This window comes from Palaemon carinicauda, chromosome 13, assembly GCF_036898095.1.
Source record: "Palaemon carinicauda isolate YSFRI2023 chromosome 13, ASM3689809v2, whole genome shotgun sequence".
NCBI classification, from domain to species: Eukaryota; Metazoa; Arthropoda; class Malacostraca; order Decapoda; family Palaemonidae; genus Palaemon; species Palaemon carinicauda.
Genome location: NC_090737.1, coordinates 63,999,753 through 64,008,496, shown reverse-complemented (window position 1 = coordinate 64,008,496; position 8,744 = coordinate 63,999,753).

Sequence of the window (8,744 nt, the reverse complement as noted above, 5' to 3'; positions counted from 1 at the left end):
TATATATATATATATATATATATATATATGTATATATATATATATATATATATATATGTATATGTATGTATGTATGTATGTATATATATATATATATATATATATATATATATATATATATATATATATATATATATATATATATATATTGCACAATGGCCCCAAGTCCCAGGCGTAGCGGGGTGCTAAGAATCTTCAGGTTTATAGATACTAGAGTATAATTTAAAATAGATAATTGGAATGTTAGAACCATGAATCAGATAGGGAAGTTACAGCAAGTGGGGAGTGAATTTATGAAAGATTGATTGGATATTTTGGCCCTTAGTAGAACAATTTGTGAGGGTATTGGTAGGAAAACTTTAGACCAAGGCAATATATATATATATATATATATATATATATATATATATATATATATATATATATATATATATATATATATATATATATATACACAAACACACACACACACATATATATATATATATATATATATATATATATATATATATATATATATATATATATACATTTACTCAGGAAGACCAGATGGAGTTGGAAGAGAAGGGGGAGGAATGATGATGACACTAACAGCAGATTAGGCATTAACCGAGTGGAGAGCTGTAAATAGTAAAGTTCAACCCAAAGCAGTGCAATATTAGTCTTATAGTTTGCTATACCCCCAACAAATGATTCCCCAGAAGAAAGGAGACATGAATACTATGAAGAACTGCAGAGGGTAATATATGAAATCCTATATGAATATTGTGATTGGGGAATTTCTTTCTAATCTTTGAAGAAATATCAAGGAATAGAGAATGTGATGGGTGTCGTTGGTCGTCGCAAAGTTATAATTGAAAATGAAGCACATTTTATAAGTTTCTGTTCCTCACAAAATCTTGTCATTGGAGTTTTTTTTTTTAACACAAGAACATTTACAAGTATACATGGGCTCTACCATATAGCAATTAAAAAAATTAGAGAGATCACATTGCCATTGATAAAGAGAGAAAGGGGACTCTGAGAAATGTAAGAAGCTATAGAGGTGCAGATATTGGTAATGATCACAAGCTCCTCATTGCCACAATGAAATTAAAACTGAAAGCACTCAACAGATAGATAGAATACTGAGTTTGATACAACTAATCTTTTAGAAGAAGATCACAGAGAAGCATTCACCATTGAATGTAGGGAATCGATTTGCAGTCTTGGAGACTTTAAGAGACGGAGAACAGACAATTAATGAGGAATGGTGTAATATTAAGAACACATAGCAGTCAGTTGGTAGGCACGTCTTGGGACACGCAGTTACAAGGAACCATGGATATCTAATGATACTTGGCATACTATGAAAAGGAGGCAAAGACAGAAATTTGTTGTTGAAAGTTTTCGAAGAAGTTATTAAAATCACAAGGTAGAGACTGCTAAGTATTTCAGTGTTGATAGTGAGGTCAAAAGAAAAGCAAGGAATGACTGGAGAAAATATTTAGACAGTAAATCAGATGAGGCTGATAAAGCTATGAATTCCGGAACAAGGTATGGTGTGATAATTGCTCATAGAATTATTAATGAAATATTGACAAGGGCAAAAATGAAAAAGCATATACCAATTAAAAAAGATAGAAGGCTCTGTTATACCAACAGAAGATGAAGAAAGACAACGTTGGATGGAACCCTTTAGTGATGTTATGAATAAGATATGAAGGGAATAATTTGATTGATATACCTTAAGCTGATGAAGACTTTGATGTGCCCGTGCATGAATTCAGTGTGTTTGAAGTCGAAGCTATCCTAAAAAAAAAAAAAGTAAAAAGATGGAAAGCCCAGCGATAAAATGAAAAAACTGCCAAGATGACACGAGCTGAAAAAAGAAGTGACTCTAAAACTACTTACAAGATTATTTTATAGAATGTGGCATGAAGAGGCAGAACCTGGTGAATGGGAGCCAGGAGTGTTGGAAAAAAACAAAACAAAAAAAAAAGCCTGGCTGATTGCCATAATTACAAAGGCGTGACACGAATGTTAGTTGGTATGAAAATATATAGTATGTTTATTCTAAAGACACTGAAGAGTAAGATTAATGAAAATACGAGAGATGAACAAGAAGGATTTAGAAAAGGTAGAAGTTGCACTGGCCAAATTTAAATTTTGAGACATGTGCAACAATGCATAGAGTAATGAAATTCCCTTTTGAAGGTATTTGTGGACTATGACAAAGCTTTTGATAGTGTGCACCAGCCTATTTTGTGGAGAGTCCTACGTTATTGTGGAATTCCTCTCAAATATGTAAATTTGATTAAGTGTGTTCATGAGCAGAGTAAGTGCAAAGTTAATGTTAATGGAGTCTTATCAAATTAGTTTCCAGTGAACAGTGTAGTATTCCAAGGGAAAGTGTTGTCAACTATGTTGTTTATCCTCCTAATGTATTTGGTAAAGCGTAAAACAGTCAGAGATAGTGGACAAGGATTGGATTGGATTGATGAAAGGAATATAGCAGACCTAGAGTATGCTGATGATTCTGTTCTTTTCAGCAGAAAACCACAGCATTTGTAAATCTTAATTACCAGAATGCATTAAATATTAAACAAGGTTGGGCTGAAGATAAATAGAAGAAATTTAGAGACGATGGGAAGGGAGTATGCAATGGAAGATGAAATATCATTGGAAGGATAAAGGGTTGATAAGGTTGAATCATTTAAGCATCTAAAAACTATGATCCTTAATACAGAGTCTTTAGAATTAGAGATTATTGAAAGATTAGGATAAACAAATCAGATTATGGCTAGGTTTAAGTAAAATTTGGAAATCAAATCGCCTAAAATTACATATGAAAATCAGGCTACATATAAGTTTAGTGAGATCAGTGTTACTCATTATCATGGTACGACAAAGAAACAATATCCATTAGATTTAGTAGATCTGAGAACAAGGCCCTGAGAAAGATATTGGGAGGTTAATGGCAGAACAGGATTAGAAATGAAACTATAAAAGAGATTACTCGAGCGCCATGTGTGGAGGAAATCATGATAACGGGTAAATGGAGATGGTTTGGGCATGTTCTTCGCACTCCTAAAAGAGATTAGTTCATCAAACGTTTAGCTAGGTCCCAAAAGGTACTAGAAGAGTTGAAATACCATATATATATATATATATATATATATATATATATATATATATATATATATATATATATGTATATATATATATATATATATATATATATATATATATATACATATATATTTAAATATATATTTATTTATATATATACTGTATATATATATATATATATATATATATATATATATATATATATATATATATATATATACATATAAATATATATATATATATATATATATATATATATATATATATATATATATATATATATATATATATATATAATCAGAGTCATTTATAAATGAAGGTTTAGGCTTCCATTCCCAGATTTACATACTAAATTATCTGAAAAAAAGACGATGCTATTTATATTTCTCATTGGTATTTTTGAACGCACCTTTTATATATGCTATTACAGATTTATAGACATTTTACACCCCTTCTTGTCTGTATGTCCTACACTAAATTGCACCTGCAATGAAGGTCAAAATGGTGGCAGTCAGAAATCAAGTGACTTTTTTTTTTTTTTTTTTTTTTTTTTAACCACAAGTTTACTTTCGGTGGTGGTTCTTGTCATTTTGGAGGGAATCTTTTAATTTTACTATTATTTTCCATTTTATGATTTTTTTTTAACATCGCTTGCAATGGTACTTATAATGAGATATATACATGATGTACGTAGATATATTGAAAATTTATTGTCACTCAATAGTAACGGTATTTCGCCAATATTGATGGCAATTTAAAGTGATATTGCAGGTAACTGATGAATAATTTATTCAGACTATCAACCATTAGAGGATAAATACATTCTTTTTTTCCCAAGGATCACTAGGTTCATGTGATCCTGACTATGGAATACAATGGCTTAAAAAAAACTCTAATAAGTAACATAATCTAATTGCTCTTACCCTTCAGGCATTAATTCTCCTTATTTCTTTATATTATTTTAAACTAATAGTATGAAGAGTAGAACATAATGTTCCATGATGCCACTTGAAATTGATTCACTGCGTGTAAACTCCTTTCTACTGAATTTACTGAATGTCATAAAGGGAAGAATACTATAATTGATTTATTTAAACTAGCACACATATGGCACAATATATTTGATATAAATTCTCATAAGATTAATTTATAGGGAAATATTTGAGGATATAGAGTATACTCACCTCATAAACATGCTGAAGCTCCTTTTCACCAAATAGAAATATCTGAGAGATGATATTTTTTGAAAAGTTTTGGATTTCCATCAAATTATTTCTGTAAGCGATGTATGTCTCTTTATTAGGTAGATAATTGTAACACATGGCTTTTTGCATATAAAATGAAATCTTACTTTACGAATAACACTACTCAAAGTTTCTAACATTACCTGGTTGTGCTACCTTAAGATGAAACGATAGAAATGTTTTTCATTACTTATTTCCAACATGTCTTGACTGCTTGATATTTGTCTTTGTGTGAATAAGTGTCTGCTTGTTTATATGTGTGTGTTATTGGGAAAGTCTATGCCAGGTGTGGTGGGTGCAAAGGCGGAAATTTACGTTTTTTGATGATTTGTGATGTTCAGAGTATCCATCAATGACTTTTATTATCTAAGAATAAACATTTATGAACAGAATACCATTGATTAAACGTTTCAACTTTTTAATTTCAAGCCTGTTATTACATCCAACTATTCACTCACAAACTGGATAACATTCTGCTTTCTGTTATCTTTCTCTTAAAAATCTATTATATATCTAAAGGTCTTTCCCTTCGGGTTTACAGGCCACGTATGCTGAATAATAATGAAAGTAGTACATACATACATACATACATACATATATATATATATATATATATATATATATATATATATATATATATATATATATATATATATATATATATATATATATATCTTCGGTGAAGGCAGCAACAGCCAGTAATGAACACAAATTTCATAGTATGGTTAGGGAAAGAGTAGCTCAAAATGTGCTTTTTTTTCTATTCCCAAAGATTTGTGATTCTTAATCATATTGTCCAGGGCTAAAAATAAAACATATACAAAAGAATTAAGAAACCGTTAACATTTTTTACAAATTCATTCAAAACTATAAAAATCAGTTAAAATTTTAAATGAAAATTAAAAGGAAAAAAGAAATATATATATATATATATATATATATATATATATATATATATATATATATATATATATATATATATATATATATATATATACATCAGACAAAATAGTGGAAGCAACCTCGCAGAAGCGTAGTGAGAAACTGTATGCCATCAAGAGTTAGAAAACAAACAAAAGAAAACTATGACAAATATAACTGAATAGAAGAAGCTTGGGTATTTAACGACGGAACTAGTCGTTTGATCAGTATGGATTCAAGAGGAGGTAAGTCATGATTATTTGACACTTGACCAATGATAGTAAAATCTTTGTTTTCAATATTTTGTTTGCACATTTTAGCATGAATCCGAATATTAGAATGATCATGGTTGGATATTCTGCAACCAGTTCGATAGCTAACACCTCTATGGGAATCAATTCTAATCTTTAAAAACCTCTTGGTAGATCCTACGTAGGTCCCAGAGTTACACTTTGGGCAATTATATTTATATACAACACCAGAGGACATATAAGGACTCAATCGATCTTTGAAGTGGAAAAGCGAGCCAATAGTGAGTGGGTTCTTAGGGATGAGTTTAACTTCCACAGCTGGGAAGTGTTGTTGGATAATTTATGTAAACTTTCTCTTGAGGAAATCTTCATGGAGAAAAGGAAAACTCGCATAAAATTCTAGTTTAGGAACTTTAACTGTTTTTGGTGTCTGAGCCAACTTGTCATTCAATAATCTGTTAAGAAGTTTAAAAAACATTTTGGTGGGGAAACAGTTTTTCTGAAAATATTCACATAGATAAATAATTTCAGTATGGAAAGATTCCCAGCTAGAGGTCAAAAGGAATGCTCTGTGTAGAAGAATAAAAATAGAATTAGTTTCAAAATTATAAAAACAAGAGCTATAAAAGTTTGAACCTAACCCAGTAAAAGTCTTTTTTATTCTGAAAATCGTGGTACTAAAACCTTCTCTATTTCTAGACACCAACACATTTAAAAAGAGGAATTTGTTACCTTCCTCCTTTTCTCCACTTCTTACTTTATTAAGGATAATTTGATCTATTTGATTTTGGTAATTGGCACTTGGTGGTGTCCATTTATTTTTGTTGATTTTGTTGTGCTGGAAAAGAGTAATTGCAATGACTAGATTGTTTGTTGAGCAGAGACTTATGAAATGTGCCCCCTTCTCATTTGCCAATTCACCAAGACCCTCAAGACTCATCATATTCTTTTTCTCTTGATTATTCCTTCCAGCTTTAGTTTTGGAATATCCAAAAGAAATTCACTGTTGAAAGGCTTCGAGGAAAAAAAAATTACAAGGTAGAGCAAGATGAGTATTGCATTATTGATATTGAGGTCAAAACAAAAACTAAGAATGACTGGAGAGAAAATTTACACAGTGAATCAGATGACACTGACAAAGCTATGGATGCAGGGAGTGGCTATGGTTTATGAATCCCTCATAGAATTATTAATGAAATTTCTACCAGACAAAGAAAAAGAAGCATACACCCATCAAAAAGAGAGATAGCTCTATTTTAACACCAAAAGATGAAGAGGGGGTAACGTTGAATGGTACGCTTTAGTAAGGTTCTAAAGGGAAATTTTTTATTCATATACCTGAAGCTGAGGAAGACCTTGGTGTGCCCATGAAGGAATTGAGTGTGTTTGAAGTCGAAGCTACCATTAAAAAAACTGATATGATGAAGAGCCCATGGATACTATGAAATAACTGCTGAGATTATATTAACTGGAAATTAAGTGATCCTAGAATACTTGTAAGATTATTTTGTAGAATTGACATGAAGAGGCAAAACCTGATGAATGGGAATTATGAGTGTTGGTGAAATAGGCAAAAAAAGAAAAAAAAAGAGACCTGACTAATTACAATAATTATAGACACATCACACTTAGGTCAATTGTTATGAAAATATATAGTGAACTTATTCTAAAGAGACTAGAGAGAAAGACGGATGAAAAGCTGAGAGATTAAAAAAGCAGGATTTTGGAAAGGTAGAAGTTGTACAGACCAAATTTTCATTTCGATAAATGTTGTGCAGCAATGCATAGGATATAGATATCATCTTTTGATGGCATTTGTGGACTAAGAATAGGCCTTTGACAGTGTGCACCACCCGATTTTGTGAAGAGCCCTGCGTTATTATGGAATTCTTCTGAAATATGTGAATTTGATTGTCTGTTTATGAGCATATCAAGTACAAAGTTAATGTTAACGGAATCTTATCAAATGAATTTCCAATGAACAGTGGAATACTCCAAGGGATGGTGTTGTCACCAATGCTGTTAATCCTCCTCTTGGATTTTGTCATGCGTAGAACAGTTGGCAATGAAGGAGAAGGATTGGACTGGATTGGTAATAGGAAATTAGCATACGGAGTATGCTGATGATGAAGTCCCTATTAGCAGAACACCACAGGATTTGCAATGCTTGCTTACTAAAATGCATGAAATATCAAACGAGGTTGGCCTCAAGATAGATAGAGAAAAGACAGAAATGATGAGAATGGACTATGTAATGGAACATTGAATATAATTGAAAGGAGGAAGGATTAATGATGTAGAATTATTTTGGTATCTAGGAACTATGACCTCCAGATAGAGTTTTTAAAAGTGGAGTTTAGTGATAAATTTAAAAAAAACCAATCGGACAATTTCTAGGTTAAGTAAAATTTGGAAATCAGATTGCTTGAAATTAAATATGAAAATCAGACTAAATATCAGTTTAGAGAGATCGGGGTTACTATATGGACATGAGTCATGGTATGACAAAGAAACAATACCATAGATTTAGTAGATTTGAGAACAAAGCTCTCAGAAGTATATCGAGAGTTAAATGACAGGGAAGGATTAGAAATGAAACTATAAGAGAGAATACTTGAGTGCCATAGGTGGATGAGATCTTGCTAAGACGTAAATGGAGATGGTTTGGGCATGGTGTTCGCACTCCCCAAGAGAGATTAGTTCACCAAACCCGTAGCTCGGCTCCACACAGCAATAGAATAATTGGAAGACCAAGGTCTATATGGCTGAGGACTATGAAGCGTGAAGAAGGATATGATGAATGGAGATGTATTGAATTAAAAGCTCAAGATATAGAAGAAACACCATAAGAAATTCTAATTTTTTATTGATATGATCATACAAAGTGCCGAGTTATCGGTATAAATGCAGTGATTTTGTGAAAATAAAAGAAAAAAGCTTATTCTCGCAACATAGGAAATATAATCATAACTAGTAACCTGCCTCTTAATATCGAAACAAGATATGTTCATTTTACATAATTGCTTTTAAGGGGAAATATATTGTCATTGACAAGCAAGGGTCGAAGCCTAGCAAGGAAACCTTTTTATTATTATTTTTATTAATTACTAAGCTACAGCCCTAGTTGGTTAAGCAGGATGCTATAAGCCCAGGGCCCCAACAGGGCAAATAGCCCAGTAACGAAAGGAAACAAGGACCAAAATATCATAAGAAAAGT